The sequence below is a fragment of the Miniopterus natalensis genome, chromosome 12, assembly GCF_054644295.1.
Source record: "Miniopterus natalensis isolate mMinNat1 chromosome 12, mMinNat1.hap1, whole genome shotgun sequence".
Taxonomy (NCBI): domain Eukaryota; kingdom Metazoa; phylum Chordata; class Mammalia; order Chiroptera; family Miniopteridae; genus Miniopterus; species Miniopterus natalensis.
In genome coordinates, this window is record NC_142092.1 from 24232137 (window position 1) to 24256002 (window position 23866).

Genomic DNA, 23866 nt, shown 5'->3' on the forward strand with positions numbered 1-23866 from the left:
GAATAGGACTGACGCAGCCAGACAGACCAGATGTTTGTTTCTGTCTATTTGGGGCTGCAATTGTTTAAATACAATAAGAAAAGGTCTAATGAATACTTGCTGTGGTGATGAAAGTTCCTGCAGCGCTTCCAAGGTTGCATTATTTCATTTGAATTTCAGACCGATGTCAGGATGCTGGTGGGGTCCCATTATGCCATTTTATAAAACATTTTTTGTGTGCCTAATTTGGTATACATTCAAATGTATACATGTACACACATAAATGTTTGTGCTTGTTATTTAGGTATTTCAAGTAAGCTTTAAAACATTGAAACCACCTGATTTGCATTTTTCAACAAGAACCAACATTTGTATTTATTTATGGAAACATTTTTGGCATAAGACTTTCTATTAAATTATAACAAGAAGCTTTCTCTATCACCCTGGGGAATCTGGCAACCAGCCTACCTCCTACCCAGATCAGTCTTCCCCACCTACCCCTTGCTTTCTCCCACCCCAAATATGCATAACTTATGGCTGTAGTCTTGCCTGAAGCTGGTGTTGGGGAGAAATGAAAAGTTGAATAAGGCAGTTATGTATGAACATGGTTGTGATGCCCATGATTTCCCAGGTCCCACAGGAATGCACAGATTGACCATCTGCCATTTGGGTAACTCTGTTTTCATTCTCTGTAAAATGGACACACTTGTATTTTATATTTAAATTTTAAAATTCATATTTTATACCTTAATATTACACCCAAAAAGTAATTGAGCACAATTATTCATATGCCCTGAGGCTTGGAGAGCCATACACCTGTTAATCTTTAAATTTCCTAATCTAATCCAATTTATTTTACCAGGCTAAACTGGATCGATTACTGATCCTCCAAATAAACACTATTATTTGAAAATTGTAATTATCATTCATTACTACCATTAAGGTAATAACAATATAATAATAATAATAAGTGTTTCTTTTCTTTCAAGCAATACAATCCACATACTCTGTATTTTTAAGATTTCATTGTCAAAGTCCTACTAGGGAAGTTATGATGATGCCCATTTCACAGATGGTAAATCCGAGGATTCGAGAGATTAAAGTTACTTGTTCAAGATGACACAATTAGAAAGTGGCAAAACAGGGAATCTCTTTGAACTGTCTTATAGTTCAGTAGCGGCATAAACTATGATTCGACCATTTTATATTTATCAATGTAGTAAAGGTGAAAAACAAATTCCCCATGACCCAGCAATTTGGCTTCAGATATGATCCAAAAACAATAAAGCATGTGCAAGAATTTTTATTGCAGCATTTCTTTTTTTATTAAAATTATTGAGTTGACATTGGTTAATAAAATTATATAGGTTTCAAGTGTATAATTCTATGATACATCATCTGTATATTGCATTGTGTGCCCACCACCCAAAGTCAAATCTTCCATTGCTATACACTTGATCTCCTCTGCACTTTACTGTGCCTTCACCCCCCTTTCCTTCTGTTAACTACCATTTGTCTGTGTCTAAGAAACGCATAGCATTTCTTATAATAGACAAATTTGGAAACAATTCAAATCTCTAGTATTATAAGCCAGGATATAGAAATGTAATCTCAATTGAAAGGAATAAAAAATTTAACATAGATCTTGAAATACATATGTTTAATTTTTTTAAAAACCCAGCAGGATAAAATATATGTGAAATATATGCAAACAGAGCCTGGACGCTCTAAATTCATGACAGGGGTTACCTTTGGGGCAGGACAAGAGTTTTCTCCACAGATGGATGAAAAATGATTTCATCTTTATAATGTTGAATGACTTAGGCATATAAAAAGTAGCCAAAGCAAAAATAACAAAAATATCATCGTTTGTTAATTCTGGATACAGAAGAACTTGAAAATGCCCTTTAAAAAGGAGAAAATTATCTTCCTGTAAATTTCATATTTAAAGTTTTTGTTTTATTTTGCAATAGACTGCTACTCCTGATGACTGATTTTAGCATTTTTTAAAAAATCAATAAATTTATGTTAATTTTGTTGAGACTTAGTACCTAAACCTAAAGAGAGTTGGAGAGATACAGGTGAAAATTAGAAATTAATATTAAACTTTTTATTATAGCTTTTGGAAGTTTAATACAATAGGAAAATGAAATATTCTAAACATATTTTTAGGTTCTATTCTTTTATATATACAGGATGTCCCCCAAAAATGTATACACACTTTAACAGCTGATAGCTCAATTTTGAAAATGAAATGTATTTTAATAAGGGCTGCCTTTATAATTATTCAAAGTGTGTGTATACATTTTTTGGGACACCCTATATAGTGATAAAGTTTTTCCTGTGTCCTTGTTAATAAAACAATAATAATATACACTGAGTTATGACTAAACATTGTACTAATTCTTTTACATGCAGTTCATCATTTAATTCTCATAACATTTTATAAAGAGGTGTTTTCATCTCAATCTAAGAGATGAGGAAACTATTTGTCACATCTGTGAAATGAAAGTGCTAATAGCTACTTTATAGATTGGTTGTAGATTGAATTGATGTATATAATGTACTTACACAGAATAAGCTAATATTATTGATTTGAAAACAGGGAAAGTAGAGCTCAGAGAGGTAAAATAGCTGGCCTGCAGGCATAGAGCCAGGGAGGATTGCTGTCACGGGCATGGGGAGTGCGCAGTTCCTATGCTTAGCTGCTGTTAGGAAGATCACAGTAGCAGTTTTCCTGTATTTGTTTCACAACGATCCAAATATTTTATTAAAAAGTACACAGTGTTGGTGAGATTGAGAGAAGCTAGGCACTGGTTGTAAGGAGTATACATAAATTGGTATGATTTCTTGGGTGGGAAGTTTAACAACCTCTATCCAAATTTATAAGCCACCTATCTTCTGACCCACTGGCTTCCCTTCTACGTCTCTGCTGTTACTATACAGACAGAAGCACAAGGAAGCTCCCTGCATCGCTGCAGCAGCAAAAAGACTGCAAACGGCATCGGAGATCGTCAGTGGAAGACTGTCTTTGAAATATGATGCCATTCATACAACAACATACTCTGTAACCGTTACAGAGAATAAGGCAGACCTGTGGTGCTGGTATTAAAAATGATCTGTATTATATTTCCCTAACTTTATTTTAAATAGATCTTTATTGATTTCAGAGAGAGGAAGGAAGAGGGAGAGAGAGAGAAACATCAATGATGAGAGGCATTGACCGGCTGCCTCCTGCACGCCCCCTGCTGGGGATGGAGCCCGCGAGCCGGGCACGGGCCCTGACCGGCCATCAAGCCCTGACCTCCTGGATCCGAGGTCGACGCTCAACCACTGAGCTACGCCCTGCTGGGCTATTTCACTAACTTTAAAAAGCAGAATCTGTAGCATGGTCGCATTTGTTATAAAAACAGTCATAAATACCTATGCTTAGATACGCCTTCACCTGTCCCTAGAAATATACCTAGGAAGCCAGAGACAGGGGTTGGCTGTGAGGGGAATATAACCGCATGCACAGGAATCTGGGGCTGGAGGAAAATGTACATTTAATTCTACTGTTTCGACCACTTCCAATTTTTACCATGTCCGTGCATCAGTTTTGTAAAATATTTTAAAACTAAAACACAAGAAACCTCACAAAAGGTGCTTATACATAGCAGCGCCTGTTTGAATGCTGCATAGAAATGCCCTGTATTTAAAGTCAGCATTACTCTATTATTTCCTTTCCCAAAGTAAGGTACAGGCTGGGAGAGCCTTGGCAAGGAAACCGGTCTGTCTAGAAGGAGTTCGGGGGAAGCCGAAGCTGGGGTGACAGAGGACAGAAGAGCAAAAGGGGACGCAGCTTTGCCTGTGCAGGGGAAGATGTGGATGGGGAGGCAGGAGCTCTCCCGAAGTTCAGCTCAGCCCGGGCCGGAGTCGAGGTGCCCGGGCCCTGGCAGAACCTCCGGCAGCACTGGGCCGTGCACCCCGAGAGGCGCAGCGTGCAGGTGGCATCCGGATAAGCGGGTGGCGCGGAGCTGCCCTGGAGCAGAGCCCCCTCTCCAGCGTGAAGCAGGCCCCTGCCTCTAGGGTTGCAGACGGCTGGACGGAGATCCCAGGCCTCCCGGTGCCTCTCCAGCTGGGAGCTCCCGGACCGGAGGGCCTCCCAGCGGGCGCCCAGCGGCCGTATTTGCAGCACCAGGTGTCCTGGGGAACAAAGTAAACGGTGAGGGAATTTTGTGACCAGCCCTCCGCCCTTGAGTGTTCCTCTCGAAGTGAAGCTCAGTGGTGGGGGTGCGGGCCGGGGGCTGGGGTTTCGGGAGCCCAGGGGCGCGGGCCAGTCGGGCAGGGGTCCTTGGCACCCCCGACACCTGTGCTGCAGGGCTCGGGGGAGCCCTGGTTTCGGCAATGAAGCCGTGTTCCCTAACCTGAACGTGCAGAACCGATCGTGACTTTTTTTCTTACTGCTTTTCAGTTTGCCATGACATGAAAAATTTAAGAATTTCTTGAGTAGAGGGCAAAGAAATCCCACCGTAATTTGGAATGATAGGGACAACGGTGCTGAGGAATTACGATAGGAGAGTTAGGAATTTGGCTGTTCCCAGATAGTACGGGCTAAATGTGCTGTTTTCAGCAACACTGGACTACGCAGTGCTTTTTGCACGTGCATGATATAGATTCCAAAGAAACATGGCTTTTTTAATATATGTTTTTATTGATTTCAGAGAGAGGAAGGGAGAGGGAGAGAGAGAGAAACATCAATGAGAGAGAAACATCGATCAGCCGCCTCCTGCACGGCCCCCAGGGGGAATTGTGCCCACAACCCCAGCTTGTGCCCTGACCGGGAATCGAACAGGTGACCCCTCCTGGTGCATGGGTCGATGCTCAACCACTGAACCACACCAGGCAAGTCAGAAACCTGACTTTTTGATAAATCCTACAAACATTTCATTTAGCCACTGGGAGAAAAAGCCAATTGCAAAACTGCAAAAGCATAAGGGGGGAGGGGAGGGAGAAATGAAAAGCAACTGAATAATGTCTATTCTTTAAAAAAAATTAAGCTTAAGTAAATAAACAACTTTAAGCTAAAAAGAAATCTTTAACTTTCCTGACAACAAAATATTTGCTGATGAAACACATGTCAGTTGACTTTTCTTTCTTTCCTTTACAAATAAAGTAGTTGTTCTTAGTCATTTCCCATCTCTTCTTACACTTCTGGTAAATGCAACTCCTCAGTTTCACTTTATTGTTCTTGGGAATTTTGTTGTTTTATATTATGTCTCAAATGATGTAAACTTTCCAAAAACTCTCCCAGATCCTAACTTATTGAACCACCTGCCAAATTAATTTCACTTATCAAGCTCCTTTGTTTATTCTTTTAAGATGCTATAATGAGAGTCGATCAGGTTTATTCTTTTTCTCAACGAAACACAGATAGAGTTTTAACAGATGTTCAGAGACTTTAATTTCCAGAGTTTGCAATTCCCACTCGGCTTTAATGAGTTCGTTCAGCAATACTGGCTTTTACTAGATACTTCTATGTTCTCACGCGTGGTTTTTCAGCTCTAAACCACCAAGGAGAATGAGAGAGGAGAGGCAGTGAGGCCAGTTCACTGTGGGAAGGGAACTCTCACGCCTGTGGGTGCAGATGCAGGAACAGCCGTAGCTGAGGCGTGGGAAGTGAGGTGGAATGATAAATAAGAAAACACCTGAAAAAGGAAACCCTCCACTAGGAAATTTAGCAACTTGCCTCTTTTCAAACAAATGCTAAGTCTTCTTTGCTATTTATAACTCTCTTTTATTATAAATAATGATATTTTGTCTTTACCAGGTATTTGCCTGACAAAATTTTAAATGAAAATATAAGGTTTAATATTTGCAGATTCTATTCTTAGACTAAGTCAGATGAAACCAAATAGAATCTAATTTAAAAGTTTATATGCAATATTTGTAGTCTTCTGTTTCCAGTTCTAGGCTGTTCAGGGATAGAATAAATAGTTTGTTTCCATATGTCAATGACTCAGCAATTATGTCGGTTATTCTAATGTTCCAAGTGCTTGGCACCAAACACATGATCAGTCATAAAAATTTTAAATGAAATTCTTCTTATCCTAGAGGATATTGTCCTGAGGATTCTGCGGTGATGGAATTGATTTGTGGGAACCAAAATGAAAATTCATGCTTGGTATAATGTGATACAGCATGTGTAACAGGTGTAAAATACTGGTGTTACTGATTGCTATAAGTTGATGTTTTAGGTTTTGTGATCTCATATACATTATATTCACTTACGTAAGATTTTTTTATCATGTAGGCTTTCAAGCTATTATCAGGTATAAAATCCAAAATGGATAGAGTTAGAGTAAGAAACACAATTGAAGGAACAGAAGAATTTTTTTCAGGATAAAAGAAAAAAGGTAGGAAGACACTCCAATTATTTTATACTTTCTTCACTCTGGCTCAGACATAATTTCAAGACATTAATCTGTGGTCTGCTTTATTCCTTTCTTTTGCTTTTTCACTCCCCGAACCCCAGCTCTGCCTAGCAAAAAAATACCACCTTGAAATGTCGGATAAGCCACTTGCTTCTGAACTCCAGACCATAGGAGGCAAAACACACAAAAAGAGGACTTTAGGTGACAAAGGGCTACTAAGATTTCTAGTTGTTCAAAGCAATTTATGTGTAAGCAAAACATCAGTTTAGTGGTGTTACTTTTTCATCTAAGTCTATTGTTTTAGATGACCTCAAGGTAGCGAGGTGAGAGAGATTTTTAAAAATATATATTAGCAAAGTCAATTTAATTTAGATTATTTCAGGAATGAAAGGATGTTTTATTGATAGAAGTCATTACAATATAGAAGACTACATTAATAAGTCCAATTTGAAAACACTCTCTCGAGATATATATATATATATATATATATATATACACATACATACATACATACATACATACATATATATATGTCAAAATACAGAAAATAAAATTCAACAACCCTTCCTGCTAGAACTCAGAAAATTACCAAGAGAAGTATACTTCCTGAACATGACGTAGAACGCCTGTTTGACATCCGTTGCCAAAATCGTGGTGCAAGCCAGGAGGCATTCTCAATAACATGAGGAAAATGACAGGGATATGTGCTATCCCGGAGTGACGTTTGCTCTCAGTTAAGATCCTGGTGGGAAACGGACGACACACTCAAGCTGGGTGTCAGGGTTAGAGAAACACCAAAGGATTCTGCAGCACCCCAGATGAGCAACAGCAGGGAAATGCGACCGCTCTCAAGGCTGAGGGGCAAGTGCAGGGCCCGTCACCGGAGGCGGGACTAGGTGGCCACGGGGAGAGCGCCCTTGACAGGGTGCAGCCAAGCAGGGAAGGGGCTGTGGAAACGCACGCGCTCCCCCCGCTGCCCTCCCACGCCGATTTCCCGCCTCAGGGTGAACCCCCCCGGGGGCCAGAAGGCAGGCCCGTCTCCCTGGGCACAGCGCGGGGGGCAAGGGGGCAGGGGCTCTGGAGGAGCCGAGGGGAGGGAGAGACAGCACCCCCAGCTTGCCCATCGCAGCAAGGGCTGCATCCGGACACAGGTAAGCAGCCTGGATGCAGAGCCTGAGGATTAATCACCACATTTACTGCTGCTTCCTAATCTCAGAATCACATTTTAGATGACCCAAAGGGAAAAGGGATTGCAAGCTCAGTGGCAGCAAATATTATAAAATGCCTACCTACATACACCACCAAAATCATAAATCCACAGGAACAGGCCTTGGAAACGTATAGGCGCTATGCAAAGGAAACATTACCTGAAGGAATACAAAATACTGCTTGAATAAGTTGTCAGGGAAAACATGCTCCTAAATTGGAATAGTTAAATATGTCATTTCTTCCATTCAATTCTAGAATTAACCTAATCTCAAGTTCTTCATAAGATTTCTTAAATTTAAATTGCATTTAAAGCTGCTTTAAAAAGAAAACTGGCAAAAACAAAGGCTAACATTTTTTTCTACAAATTATTGAAGAAGGTACTTGAATGTTCAATTGGGGAAAAATAAAATAAAATATTTCAACTGTTAAATATATTTTTATCAATCAAGTAAGCAGGGTCCTCCCCCCTCCCGTTTTGTTTTAAACATCCAGTGCAGCATAGGATGTGCTGAAAAGATCATACTCATAAATTGGTGCAAATTTCATGAGGTGCAGCCTGGTAATAGGGATAGAAACCTTAAATATGTTCATACCTTTTGACCCAGTAACTCAATTTTTAGTATTTTATCCTTAGAATGTAATTAGACTGCACAATGATCTATCTAGACAATTATTCATGTTGTTCTAAGAGCTTTCTAAAGTAAACAACATAAACATTTAATAATATGGAATTTGTTAAATTATGGAAAAGTCAGGTACTAGGATGCCATGTAGACTCTAAGGGCATTTGTTTAAAAATATTCAATAGAATAAAATTACTAAAATAGAATTAAAAAATATATGGAGTTTTGAAATATTGATGTAAAATATTTTAGTAATCTAATAATATTAACATATTATATAATAATAGAATCATGTTAATAATATATTAATATTAAATTGTATATAAGGAATACATATACATATATATACATATATACATACATATACATACATATATACATATATATACATATATACATATAAAAACTATATGACTTTCTTCTAAAATTGTCCCTTTTCTTAAGCATACCCAGGGAAATGAAGGGGAGGATGTACTAGAATGTTAACATATAGTTTTCCCTGGTGATTGGTTTTGAATGATGTTACATTTTCTTCTTTATATGTCTCTATATTTCTCAGATTTTCTACAGTCAAGAATTACTTATATAATGTGAAGGATATGTGTGTGTGTGATTTTAAAAATATTTATTTTTTAAAGATTAAGCTAAATTGCTATAATTAAAGCTCACTCAGTTTAAAGCATAGTGTAATTGCCCACTGCTGATGTCCGATGCATATGTTTTTATAGAAGCAGGGAAATAAAGTAGATTCTAACGGGAAGAAAGAGCTTGTTAGTGGGAGGAAAATTATGCAGATGACAGGATTTCAGCATTTTTCTAAATTAAGTCAGTTCTGTTGACTATCACCTAGATAATCGCAGAGCAGTTATTTTACAAAACAAACTTTTGGAAAAGTAGGGTTACAAGTCCCTCTGATTCTTTTTCCAGTAATTAACAAAGGATTATTAATATTAACTGACTAAAAAGGGAGTTTTGTAATGAGCAAGCACCACTCTTCTGATATATGGTCACCGGTATAAGTTTAGAAATATATTTCCATAAAGCATATACTTTAAAACATGTACATTGAATTTCACAAATGGAACAATGAAGCAAAATATTTAAATATAAGGAAATATTACAAACCAATTAGAAAATGATAGGTCATTAAACAGATAATGATGAATAATCTACTTGTTAAAATACAATGTTAGATAATCACCAAACTTGATTTCAGATGCATTAGAATGATATAGCTAACAAATAAAATCATAAACCAGAAGAAATGCTGTAGACCTATAAATAATCTTGAGAAAATGGAAGTATCTTCTTTCTTATCATAAAAGAAATGGAAAGTCATGAGGGAAACTATAATTAAATTATAATATTTAAAACTTGGTCTTTTTTTAAACCATAGATCAAATCTCAAATTTAAATTTGAAAAAGAAATCCATTTATAACAAATCTAATAGATAATGATCTACTATCCTTTATACATGAAGAATTCTTCAAAATTATGAGAACTCTAGTAATCCAATAGAAATATGGGCAAATAGTATAAAATGACAAACCTTATTAATAGTCAGAATGCAAACTTAGGCAAACATAGGACACTATTTTGTTCTTATCAAACAGTCGAAGTTAAAAGTTACATAATATTAAATCTATTGTAGCAGACTAATTTCAAGAGAAAGTATAAATTAGAACTATATTTCTGCAAAGAAACTTAGCAACATATACAAAACTTTTAAGGATGTTCAGTAGAATTCTTCCTTGGGTATTAACCATAGGAAATTACTTGAAATGCATTGAAAAGCATAATATTTACCCAGCTTTACTTATCAGATTGAAAATTCAAAACAATGCATAATATGCACAATAGTGTAATGGCTAAATAAATTTTGATATTTCCACATGAAGGATATTTAAATAGACAGAAAATTAGTCTTCCAAGAAAGTTTAATGAGAACAGTGTTAATATGATACATTAAAATTCAGGGTCCAGTGGAGGTGATCCCATTTTTGCACATATATATGCTCATGTGACTGAAGAAATTCAAGCTAATAATCCTTGAGCACTTACTCTGTTTATTCCAGGCACTGTTCTAAGTGTTTTACAAGATCTGCCGATTATTAATTTATTGCCTCTCAGCTCCAAATTTACTCTTTTTTTCTGCTCTAAGAAAATGGAACTAGGCCTTTTAAGCATTTTTCTTTTACCACCTGGAGACACTGCAGGAAGAAAGTGTTTTACTCCCCAGGTTTCTCCAGCACTGGTTCCTGCAATACATGGTGCCCAGTGGCTTCCCTCGGCACCTGTCCTTCCCCCACAGGCAGATTGGAAGCAAAGGCCCCTATGAAACTCTTCCCTACGAAAATCCCATATGATCATAGAGGATGTTTCTTATTAATTTTTTCCTGGTAGCCTAGAGAGAAGTTTTCTGGCAAGTTCTGTCAGTGTGTCCATGCGTCGCCACAGCAAATTCTCTTGCATTCAGTGAACCACAACCTGGCTCTTTTTAATCAAGTTTGGATGAAGAGAAAGGAAGGAACTCTTCCATGGGAGCTCTAATGAGAATTATGTCATTTAATGCCTATAATAACTCTAGGTAATAGATTATTATCTCTGTTATAAATGAGAAAACTGAGGCATCTTATAAGATCATACAGATAAAAGTTGATGAAAGCGGAATTTAACCCAAGCATTTTGGTTCCAAAGCATGTACTTACAACTACTAAGCTATACTGATGTCTGAAATACTGAGTATTCACACAGATACAAAAAAGACATTGGAAGGAAAAGGAGATACACGTGTACAGTGACTCTCTCAAAGTGGTCACTATTACTAGTGTCTTATTTTACTCTGTGCAATTTCCAAATTTCCTTCAATACACAAGTGTTGTATTATAATCAGTTACACATATTTAGGTTAAGAATGACCTTCTGAGGAACACTCTCTGGACCAAAGATATTTTAGTCTTTACGTGAAGCCAAACCACCAATACAAAAAAAAAAAAAAAATACAAACTCTGAAACGATTCTGATAACCAAAAGCACCCATTTCTACAGCCTTTACTTCAAGCCCTTTCCTGATGTACAGGAGCAATCAGTATCGTTAAAACCCAATTCCAAACTTCCATAAGATCTGTGCTTACAATGCATTCAGCACCAAGGCAAGAGTAACTGTAGCTAAATTTTAATTTGTATAAGTACAATCCCACACAAATAAAAAGCATTCATTATGGTTATTATGCCTGGCCTGGCTCCAGTATGTATCATTCCCTAGACTATAGCTAATTAGCAGTAGCTATATTATTAGCAGTGCAGAGCAAATTTATAGTAAGTTTTCAGGAAAGTAAACTATGAACATTATTTCCTAATTTCAAGTTATGTACAGTTTTCCATCATTTCTCAAGGAAACCTCTTTTTAAAAAATTGTCCTGAATTCTTTATATTGCATGTGATAACTTACTCTCTACTTTTCCATTGACTATATTACAATCTGTGACATTTTCCCTTCTTATTCCTGAAATTGGGGCACCTGCCAGTCTGGGAGAACCAGTCTCCTCATATGCCTGAGATTCTTACCCACAGATGGTTCAGTGTCAACAGCAAAGCGATTATTTTTTATTTATAAGAAAAGAAGATGGAATCTATACTTTCCTTGTATGCTTCTACATACATTCTGGCAACATAGTTGGAATCATTATCTGTAAGTTAAAAACAAAATAGAAGCAGACATTTTAAAGAAATTTGCAATCACTTAAGAGAACTTCAGGTCAAAGCTCATCATCTTAAAACAGTGATTGTTACTAACGTTGTATATTAGGTATGTAAAAATTGAGATTTTAGCTTTTTCTACTCATATTTAGAATACTATTTTCAACTGTCCCACAGATTATGAAGCTTATGAGAATCTCTTATGATCGTAGGGGGCCTTGATAATTCATTCTTTATGAATCTTTTATTTGTACTTTCATCAGCATACATTCAGTTATTCAATCAAGTGTTTATTGAGTCAGAAATAACACCTGGAAAAGAGAAATATATGTTCAGTTACTAAACAGCTGATACAAGCACAGTTTGTATATAACAAATATGAAGACAACATAGTAGAATTTTTATAGTAATATCTTTATCCACCACACTGAAAACCTGCTCAAGTCCCTTAGTCACCTGTGGCTGAAAGGACTGACTTATTTCTGGCTCTGTCTGTATTTCCTTCCTTTCTTCATTGTCCAGGTTCTGCTTCTTGTGTCTTCCTCGTTGCTCTTGTCTTTCACAACCTAAACTAGAAAGGATTTCACATGTAAAGACCTCACCACTATTTGCAGGAAACTCTTATTCACTACATTTGCAATTACTTATTTTATGTTTTAGAAGAAAACAATTATTTCCAACAGGTTCAGTGGTAAGCGTGCTACAGCAAAAGCTGGTTGTAGCAAATAATTTCATTTCAAACCTGCATGAATATATAAATTAGGCATTATTGGGGAACGACTCATTTCTGGTAGGTTCAATCCAACATTATGCCAATTTTTGCCTTTATTATAGACCCTATTTTATTACTAGAGGTTAAATTTTCATCACCAAAAAATGAGAATCACAGCAACTACTAAGGCAATGAGCTGTAAATTCATTCCCCAGAATTGCTTTGAAAATATACGTGCAGGTTCTTAAGAGAAAGTCTACTTTATCTAAATGTATTGTCTAACTGGAATTCTTTAGTCAGCATCCTATTGTTGCCTTGATTCCCTCTCTTCTACTTATTGGACCCCAACCAATTAAACACCAGTGTTTCTCAACTCTTCTGCTAAGGGAAATTTCATCTCCTACTTTTGTGCACACAGGATTAGTCAAAATGATCTTGCCCAAATCAGCCCTGACTGTACTAACTCTCCCTCCACTCAACAGGGATCCTATGTTCACCATGAGCACTTCATTCTTAGACAACTTTTGCACTTTGCTGCTTTCTTGTTTCCTTCAGTGTGTGCCCCTAGAAGCCCTCCAAGCAGGAATCAGATTTCCAATTCTGTGAAGAGCTCAGGTAAATCTCCAGCTGCACCAATTACCTCTCCCATTATTCTCTCAGCCTGGCACAAAGTGGGGTCAATTTTTTTTCCAACTCCCATAAGACCTGTGAGAGCAGCATAGTGAGGATCTTTATGCTCAGGAAACAGTGATACAATTTGGGAAAAGATTGATTTACACATGAGTTTTCCTTCACTATCTTTGGAAACAGTACCAGGGCTGACTCCTATCTCCTGGCCCACCTTCAGCACTCCTTTTAGAGATTACTACCACCAGCTACATCCCCTTAAGGTCGTCAACTTCACAGCTAGGTTTGTTGACATCAATGCAATTGCTTATTTTAAATGTGAGTGTTTTTTAATTACATTGATACAGAAGTTTTGCTTCCTGTGATATGTTTTGCTAAATGACTATACGAGAGATTCTTGTTACCAACAAAGGCTTTGTTTTTACTTGTTAATAGGTGTCTATATCTTGCTATGTCTTTTTGACTGTTCCTTCTTCTAAGGATCTGAGTGTAATATTCCTCTTTTTTGTTAGAAGAATCACCTTCAGATTGACCCTCAGTAGTAAGGGATTTCTCAGTGCTCATGAGTGTCATGATACTTTCTGGGGCAGATTAAAGGTGGCCACAAGTTGTATCTTCAGCCAGGTCTCTAGGAACATTCCCTCTGGAATTCCTTGACCGTCAGGTAAAAAGCCCAGCTACCCTGAGATCTCCATCCTGGCTGGTGATTCCACAGGCAGATGCTGTGGTCAACAGTCCCAGCTGCTCAGCCTCCTTCAGTGTTCCCTGCCAAGATGACAGGGCTTTATTTGAAGCCACCTTGGACCCTCCAGACCAGCTTACTCATTAGCTGAACTACACCGAGTGACTTCTATTCCTGCCATGAGTAACAGAATAATCCCCTGGACCAGCCTGAATTAATCACAAGATATTAGAAAATGGTTGTCCTTTAAGCATGTAAATTCCTGGGTAGTTTGTAGACAGCAATTGGTAACTAGAACTTTCTTCCCTGACTGTAGCATTTGGTGCTTTTATTCTTTAAACGTTTCATACCCATTTTAATGTCAGCAACACTAATATGGTAGCGATTATAAAAAATTCTTCCTACAGAATGAATTAGGATGCAGAAACATTTGTTCGTCAGGTGAAATAGGATTGAAAATGTCCAGCGGGCTACTTTATTAAGGGCATTTACAGATTCAGTTCAACTAGAAAAACATTCCCTGGCAGAAGAAATGGATCCTTCCTAGCCTGACGGAGGAAGGTGGTACCCTTGCTCAGCTTTATTTAGAAAGAGTAAAACACTGAAACTTTTCTTCAGGGTTAGGGCAGGGGAGGTGAAGGAACATTCGGGGGGCAGAAAAGTTCAAAGTACATTAGGCAATTTATGAGTTTATCAGATAACGAAATTCCTGCTTTCTTCAAGTCCTTTGTTTTCTGTGCGTTTTTCCCTAAGTAAGCAATGCGTTTCTCGCCACTGCCATCATCACTATTTCATACTTGCCTATGGAAGATGCAATCTTGCCTCCTAAACTGAAGATAATAAGAAATGTGAAGAGGTATACTAGAAAGTGAGCTATCACTTCTATCTGAATTTGAAAGATGAGAATCCTTATCAAAGAACACGGCTCACAGAGATCATTGTTCCCCAAAGCAGTGATTCCCAAGCCAGGCTACGCCTCAGAGTCACCTAGAAAGTTTTTCAAAATACTTTTCTCCAAAAATTCTGATGTGGGATCTGCGAATATGTATGTCTGTATTGGACAAGACTCTTTCAGTGTAAAAAGAAGAGAAAAATTACTTAAAAAGTAATTCAAGCTGGCTTAAGTAAAAAAGAGGAGAATTTTCTTAATTACAGCACTGAATAGTCTACTCTTTTAGATGTTTCTAGTGGGGTATACTTGCTATTTCTAAATAACATGAGTAGTTTCAGTGCTTTGTTTTTCAGTTGTAGGACTTATCTATTGACTTCCCACAGGGGAAGATGACTTTCTTGCCAATCTCTGTCCCTTGCATGCCTCCCAACACCCCTCCCATACTTTCAAATATTGTCCGATATTCAGGGTTGTATTTCTACAGGTATGGGGCTGCTGTCTACATATGAGCCGTGTAAATTCATATGTAAACTCTCACTCTCCCTTAGAAGTGTTCATCTCCTCTCAGTTTGTTCAAATACATTGTCTTCAGTGAATTTCATCTTTTTTCCTCTGGGCTGTTTGTCTTCTAAGGCAGCTAACATTCTGGGATCTTCCTTTGCCTAACTCTTCTAATCAATTTCTTGCTTCCTGGCTCCCATACCCTGCTCTTCCTTGAATTACTACTCTATTTTGGTAAGTGGAAGATAGTATTTTGGGACTCAGTGCAGCTGAAAAGTGTTGTTAGAGTCCCTTAGTTGTGATAGGTAGCTAACTGAATTTAGAATTATACATTGGAAATCTTCTTCTCTTGGAATTTGAAAGCAAATTGCCTTTGTCTTCTAGCTCCCGGCATCACTATTGCTCAAGTTCAATGCCATTGTGATTCTTGATCTTTTATATGAAACATGCTTTTCTCTTTAGAATCTTGTAGGGTCTTATCTTTTCTCCCAAAGAGATGAAATTTCCCAATTGTGTGCCTTGGGTTAGATCTGTTTTGATCCATTTTGCTGTCAGGGGACTTTATAGTCTAAAAGCTCATGACCTTTAGTTCTGGGAAATTTTCTTGAATTATTTGTTTGGTGACTGGCCTCCCTCTGTTTCTTTTATTCTCTATCTTTGCACCTCTGATTAATAAAAATTTGGACTTCCCATGCTGATCCTCTATGTTTTAATCGTTTCTCCATTTCCCACTCTTTGTCTTGCGCCTTTTCTCCTGGCAGATTTCAAATTAATAATCTAAATTTTCTAATGCAGTTTTTCACTTCTACCATTGTTTTTAAATTACAGAACTGTTTTCTCTTTTTAAAAATAATGTCATTTTTTATAAATGAAATCTTTTATTTTTTCACCTGAACTTTAAGTGGGCCTTTTTTTATTTTGTTTTGTTTTGTTTTTTATTTTACATTTTTCTCTCTTTACATGTTTTCAACAATGTTATCCTATATATTTAGGTTTCTCAGTTTCATATTTGAAGCTTTCTCCAAACTCCTGATGTTCAGTGAGTCTACAGTGGTATATATTATCACCAATCATCAAAATCCATTTTCCCCTCCCTCTAGATGGCCTCCAGTGACAGCTGCCAACAGCCCCCCATCCCTGCCTACTTCCCCTCCCCTGAATATGACTGAATAACAGAATGTGGCAGAAGCGATGCCAGTCTCAGGTATAGGCCTTAGGAGGCCTCACAACTTTCATTTTAATTCTCTTGCAGTGTTCTTAATACCATCTAAGGAAGCCCACCAGGACTACTGAATAATGGATTAGCCGATCAAGGAGAAACAAGGTGCTCCAATCAACAACCAACATCAACTGCCTTTTATGGGAAAGAGGCAATATCTTGGCTGTTTCAGTCTCTGCTGAGTTCTTGGTTGGATGCAGCCACCTCAATGATTCTGGCTGACCCCAAAGAGAGAAGAGTCACCATATTGAGCCTAGCCCACCTTTAGAAAATGAAAAATAATACATATTGTGTTAGGTCGCTAAGCTTATGGGTAATAGATAACTAATGTAGGAGATATTATATATTCGTACTTTATGACACTAGGCTTAGCCATACGCCATGCTCTAGCCAATGAAATGTTAGCAGAAGTGAGCTTTAAAAGTCAGCGCATGGTTTGCCATGCTCTTTTCTCTCTGCAAAAAATCACAATATTCCGGATAGAGGCTGTTCCCCAGAAGCCTACATCTCAAATTGAAGCTGACTTTGAGAAGAGCACTGCATTTCTATAAGCCACTGAGACTGGCAGATCGTTTGTTATTCCAGCAAAACTTTGCCTTTCCTGCCTGATGTAGACAGGCAGGAAAATGTGGGATTCACTGCAGGGTAACCCACCAGGTGCTCTCTAGCTCCTTCAGAAGTGAAGCTCTTATTTCACCAGCTGCTAGGAGTGTTGCTAGCTGAGAATGCTCAAATGTCATCTCTCTCTGCAAATTGCCCTCACTTGGAGAAAACCTTTGCCAAAGTCATGTCCCCTTCTCAGGGACAACCTGTATCCAATGATTAGTCAGCATAAAGGCATAAAAACCCAACTCCTGGTCATGATGGAGGACAACTTTGACGGGCCATTCATGCTTCAAATCTTCCATGTTGTCAGCTTGAGGCATGATCACAGCCCAACCAGCTCTTCCTAATAGAGTTTTTTCCCTTTTCTTCTTTCCCCAGGTGTGTTTCCCATGAGCACTCCCTAATTAACTTCCTGCAAGGTAATCTCCATTTCAGAATCTATTTTCTGGGGAACGTAACCTACAGTTGTTGTTTAAATTTTTACTATTAAAAAAAAATTAGGGAGGACCTAGGAATTTATCTTGGATTGGTTGAATTCCTCAATGAAGAATTTTCTAATGTCATGCTCAAGAGTATAGGTCAGGCTGTTAGTGCTCTGGGAGCAGAATTGAGAAGACTGTAGGATATTGACAATTCTTTTCTCAGCCTTCCCTTTAATATTTTCAGTACAGTGCCTGGCCTTCAACTGTGCCCAATATTCTCCAGGCCAAAGCCCTTTGATTTTACTTTCCACAATGAATAAACTCCCTGCCTTCTGCTGTGATGGGAAAGAGGCAACAATCCAGTTGTGTGGGATGACTTAGAGGATCTGGGAGCCTATTTCTACTTAAAGGTGCTTTTAGTCACTACAATTTTTGCACTAGTTTTACTTTCATTTCCAGAAGTACCTAGTGCCACTTTCCTAAGTCTACAGTGCAAGTCAAGTAGTTTTGCAGCTTTCCTTCTCTTTTCAACTTCCAGGTTTCTTACTGTGGTCTCCTCTCCCAACATCTCCTCTCTCAACATCTCCTCTCCCTGTGTATTTATGACTTCCAAAAACGGTCACAAACATCCCTTCCCATATCATCTGATCGTATGTCATTTGACTGCCACTCTACACCAGCACCTACCAGTTGTTAACATTGGCACATGCTGATTTGGGATCATTATACTACATAATCTTCCTTTACTGGAAGGAAATGGAGCCATTTGGAATGGTTCACAAAAGCATCCTTTTGGTGGCTGTCTAGATAAGAAATGGCATTCACTATTGCTACTGAAGGATTTTACTAGACCAGATTTTAGAAACACCACTGTCATTTTGAAAAACAGCTATTAACCAAAAGATACCTTAGTGCTTTCAACTCAAGATTAGCTAGTATATTGTGTAACTGCTTCTCACCTTTGATTATTGCATATTAAATCTGAATTCAAAGGATATAGATACATGACTAAAAATAAAATAGAACCAAATCAAATTCCACATCAGATATTTATCATTTAAAAAATCTTCTTCATTTGTTTAGCCCCCAATCTATTTTATCAGAAGTTTTGCTGTGTTTACTATGGTTAAAACTGAAGCAGTTGTTATAAGATTATTTTAGTGTGATAGTGAAAGTATTTTAATGTGTCCTAATTGCAGAGTTCTCTTAGTAATTGTTAAAAAAAAAAATCTCAAAAATGATAACATTATAATCCCTGGTTCTACATTAAGGGCCATATTCTTCCCAAGATACTAATGCATAAAGTAGAGTAGTAATAATAGGTACTTGAAAATGTGTACTCAGGGACGAGTATAACCTTTTAAAATTACTTACAAATGGAAATCCATGCACTAGGACTGCCAAAACACATTTCATCACAACTAAAACTAATTTTCTCTTTTCACAAATATAATTACAAAAATGTCAAATGAATTCCAAGTAGTAAACTTAAGATAAAGTTTCCTAATTTCACATTCACATGATATCATGGACGGTGCTTCATAAGCCATTTCTTTAACACAGTAGTTTTCAAACTTTCTGATAGAGGTGGAGCCTGTCTTCAAAATAAATCTTAGCCAGAACACTAACTGATAAAAAACAAAACAAAACAAAACAATAAAAAAAAATAACCTTTCTCTAGGTAAAGTGATGAGGGAAGGGCTCAGAGTCCTGCCCAACACATCCTCTGACCCCTTGTTCTACTAATCAGTTTTTTTCAGAGGTCTATGAAGCATTTCTGAGAAATTACTAACACTGTTGAGATGCTTAATACCACTAACAACTCATTTATTAGGTGTTTATAATATATAGGGGTGGGCAAAATTAGGTTTACATTGTGAGTACACAACACACAGACTTTATTTTTGTATTATTATTTATTGTTGTATTATTTATTATCATTAACATATTTTTGCCCACCCCTGTATAAAAATTATTTAATAATTCTGAAAGTATGAGAACCCTGAAAACTGTAGGGACCTAAGGCTCTTCTTTCTTCTTTGTCATCCTTGGTACATATAGGCTACCATCCTCAAGGTCACTACATGGTCCAAGACGGCTGCTAGATACTTACCTGTCTTACCTTAATTCCAACAGTGGAAAGAAGGAAGGGGGGAAATATTCACCCTAGCCACCTATCTCCCTCTAAGAAGCCTTCCCACAAATTCTTCCCAATAATTAGAGATCCTTGGCCGGAACTTAGACTGGTCACAGTTAGCTGCAACATACTTTTCCACATGTCAAGTCTAGAGTCTGATTTTACCTGACTTTCAAGGTATTAAGTCCTGCTGCTACTGTGTCATGGATGCTGACAGAGACAAGAGACTCCTGGGTCTTTATTGATCATGGTACAGCATATTCCTGTAGATTTCCATGCCCCTTAAGTCCCATGGGAATGATGCCATGGACCTGGATGAAAGCCTGTGCATGCAATGTGTTGCATTACAGGAGAGGAGCACTGAGTTTGAAGAAACCCGACATTTCATAGCAAGCAATTAGCAACCCTGTTCTTGGTCCTGCTTGCTGCAAAAACAACCCTTAAAAACGACCTGAGTCAGAAGCATTCTTGGCATACCCAGCAAGAACACACAGGCATGCTTAGGGCCAGTGGTGGATTGCCTTTCCCAACATGTGGAGCCACCCTGAGAAACTCAGGGTTCTGTCAGTAAAGAAGGGGGAAGAAAATTGTATATAAAATAGTAGTACCTGTCACGTGAGGCTACTGTATTTTCTGAGGTTTCTATTTTATATAATAATTTTAATTTTAACAAAGCTTTAAATAAGTCAGTATACTCTGAAGTATTGAAATAGGTATATTATTGTAATCTAGCAACCTGGCTAGGTTGCAACTGGAACTTGGATGCTTAGAGAAAGTATGCAGAAGACATTCCTTCCCCAAAGAGCATTTGATTCATGAGGTCTTTGATTTGGAGCAAGAAGAAGACAATTTTGTTTGCTTATTTTTTTATTTTGTGGGAAAGGATTGGTTTTATAAGGTGCTTGAGGTGAGCAGAGAATAGATAAGCATCCTTTAGAATTGGGATGGTATTTCTTCATGTGCCCAGCCAGCCTCACTATTTGGTTTAATGTCACTATAAGAGAGAAGAGAATAACCTCAAGGATTTGTGTTCCTCAAAAGTTTCCTTAGCCAGTGGTAACCACCTTACTTTACAGCATTGCTACACAGAAAGGAATAATATTCTTACACTCTTGGAAAAGTGTATGAAACTGTTCATGACTAAGGAAACCAGCCCAAGGGCTCATTTGCCCCCAACCCTGCCCAGCCACCCAGAGTGTTGAGGGGATAAATCTCTCATCATGTATTGGTATATCTTCAGGTGGGAAGTTCCCTCTCAGACCAGGTGCATTAACAGTGCTGAGATTCGGACCTTGGATGAAGGCCATCCTTCCCTCCCACACAGTGCAGCCATGCAAGGCACCCTGAGGGTTCAGGTGGTCACAGCAGAGACTATCTATGCCCAGCAGAGCAGCATTCCCACAAACAGCACCATCAGCATAAGGAGTGCCCCAGAGCATTGACAAGAAGTGCTAAGAAAATATTGTAATGGTTATGTTTCCATGCATAGATGACTCACCACCAGGCTGGGGACAACCCGAAATATGAGAGGCTATGGTCCTGCATAGGTAGATGGATTATAAGGGGCATTATAAAGTTGGAATTGCTGATTGTATGGTAACATGTACTTGAAGACTAATGAAGTATCAGAAACCTATCACAGATCCATTATTCTGTGTCAACAGTGTCACCACAAGGACTGGATCAATACTATTTTACATTATATGTTGGAATTTACATGGGCTTAGGTTTTCGTATGTCTGTGCCAGTTCTATTTACTGACACTAATAGACACATATATGTATGTAAGTTCTAGAGTAGGGGTGGGGAAACTTTCTTCTTCCAAGGGCCATTTGGATATTTATAACATCATTTGAGGGCCATACAAAATTATCAACTTAAAAATTAGCTATGAAAGAAGCTCCTAGATTTATTGAATTTCGAGTCCCACCTGTGGTTGCCTTGTCAGGGCCAGAGCAAATGATTTCGAGGGCCATGCATGGCCTGTGGGCTGGATGTTCCCCGCCCCTGTTCTAGGAGGATGCATTTTAGGCTTCAAACCTACTTATTTACATATCTCAGTAAGACTTTCTAATGAGAACTACAGAACCTTGATAACCTCCCGTAACTTGCAAGAGCTTGGAAGAAGCAGAGATTCAATTCAATTTGCCTTTCACTTGAAATTTCTATAGAAACATTCACTATAAAACAGATTTAAGGTGTTACAAAATAAAGAATATGAGCTTAATAAATGTCACTTTAGGGTTTATAGTATTAAGTTGCTCATTAAGAACCAAATATAATTATTCTATTCAACAAAGTAACTGTGCTGCAAATTAAAAAACTCTAACTTCCACATTATTAAGTTGCCCATACATGACAACATAGTAAGCCCAAGAAATCACATTGGAGATCAGAAATTATACAAAGTCCTCTGAGAAACCATAAAGTTCCACTTTTGCACATTGCAATTATACATTTTCATAAAGAAAACTATCTAGATTGTTCCCATTATTTTAAATCAGTTTCTTAGCATAGTAAGAAATCCATTACTCAGTTTAATTGTATGTGGACTAAGATGAACAATTCCATTTCTTCAAATCATTTTTTTAAATCCGTGAACGTAGGTAATAACGACTACATGTTAGAGTTGTTGAAGGATTATAGATGTCACCTATGACCTTCTGGCTCCTTATTATTTCTATCAGATTGGCTCAAATCCCCAACTTCACCGTATATAAATTCCAAAGCTTTCTTGAGGTTTTCTGCAAGTTCCTGGGTGGCATTTCATCTGTGGTCACTCCTGTCTTCCAATTCCTGCTTATTCTGTGTGTCCCTGTGACTTCCACATCACAACAGTCCATCTGTGAAAACTGTCCCCTTTCAGAGCCTGCACTTATGCACAAAAAAATCACACAATTGTGGCTATAGATGCACTGAAGTTCTGTAGTTAGGTGAGGATGGAGAAGAAGATTTTATCATTCTAAGGCAAGAAATTCAAAAGGAACACTAGCCATCCTTGGAATACCTACAACTGGGAAATTTCTGCTCTTTGCTACCCTATGTTTTCCTCCCAATTAATACCACCTGATTGGTTCTTTTTTCCTTCTTTATTCTCATCTCTTCCCTTCACCTCCCTCCCTGAAGTAATGGGAAGATCTAAGAAAGATCTTTGTGTCCTCTTGAAATCCTCAATTGCTACCAGGCATCCCCATTCCACACAGGCCTCTCTCTGTGTCCAAATTCCTGAATCTTCTCCCTTCTCTTTCCTCTTCAGATCTTGGAGTCAGGACAGCACCATAGTTACTAACCCTTGAGCACTACACTCTCCCTCAAGGTATCCCTACCCTTTGCCCACTGCTTATTTATCTCTGCCACCTGTTTCCTGCTGGAACCATGACTGATACATACGTTGAACACATTTCAGCTTCAGGCCTTTCCTTTGGCTGGTCCCTCAACCTGAATATCTGCGGTATTTGTTTCCTCGTGTTATCCAGGCCTCTGTTCAGTGTCACTTCATCCAAAGTGTCTGCCAGACCATACGTTCAAAATAGAAACCTCACGCATCCCTACTCTTCCTTTCTTCTTGCTTTTCTTCATTGCACTTACTACCATCTGACTTTTTAAAAGACTATTTTTCTTTATTTCTTCACACAAGCATCCCAACCATCTCAATTTGCCTGGGATTCCCCCAGTGTTAGAACTGAAAGTCCTGTATCTGGAGAAACCCCTCCATTCCTGTCAAACAGGGACAGTTGCTTATCCTACCTCATAGCAGGATGCAAGCTCTGGGAGAGCAAGGCTGATTTTTTTTCACTGTTGAATGTATCCTCAGCAATTAGAACAGTGCCTAGCACTTGGGAGTAGCAAAATAAATATTTGCTGAATGAATGAATGAATGAATGAATGAATGAATGAATGAATGAATGAATGAATGAATATGTGTACAAGATCACAGGAAACGTGTGGTGGGAAGTAATCTCCAATAAAAGAGCTGAAAAGCCCTAAGAAGCCACTGCAATCCTCATTTTGTACAAGGAGACACAAGTTAGTGGGTGTATCAGGGTCCTGGCAGGAAATCGGAACCTATGCCAGCTAGTTTATTAAAAGGAGTTTAATACAAGAAATGAGCTACAAAGGTATTAGAAAAACAGAAAAACCAAAG

The 23866-nt window shown here is 38.1% G+C and overlaps 1 long non-coding RNA gene across 1 annotated transcript in view; it reads left to right on the forward strand.

Annotated features, from left to right (window-relative positions):
- The window catches only part of LOC148091798 (uncharacterized), a 146261-nt gene extending 129606 nt beyond the window's left edge, over positions 1-16655 (forward strand). Inside the window, exon 5 of the long non-coding RNA XR_015715401.1 lies at positions 16591-16655. This is a non-coding gene — a long non-coding RNA (uncharacterized LOC148091798). The remainder of the gene's footprint in view (positions 1-16590) is intronic.
- Positions 16656-23866: the final 7211 nt, after the last annotated feature.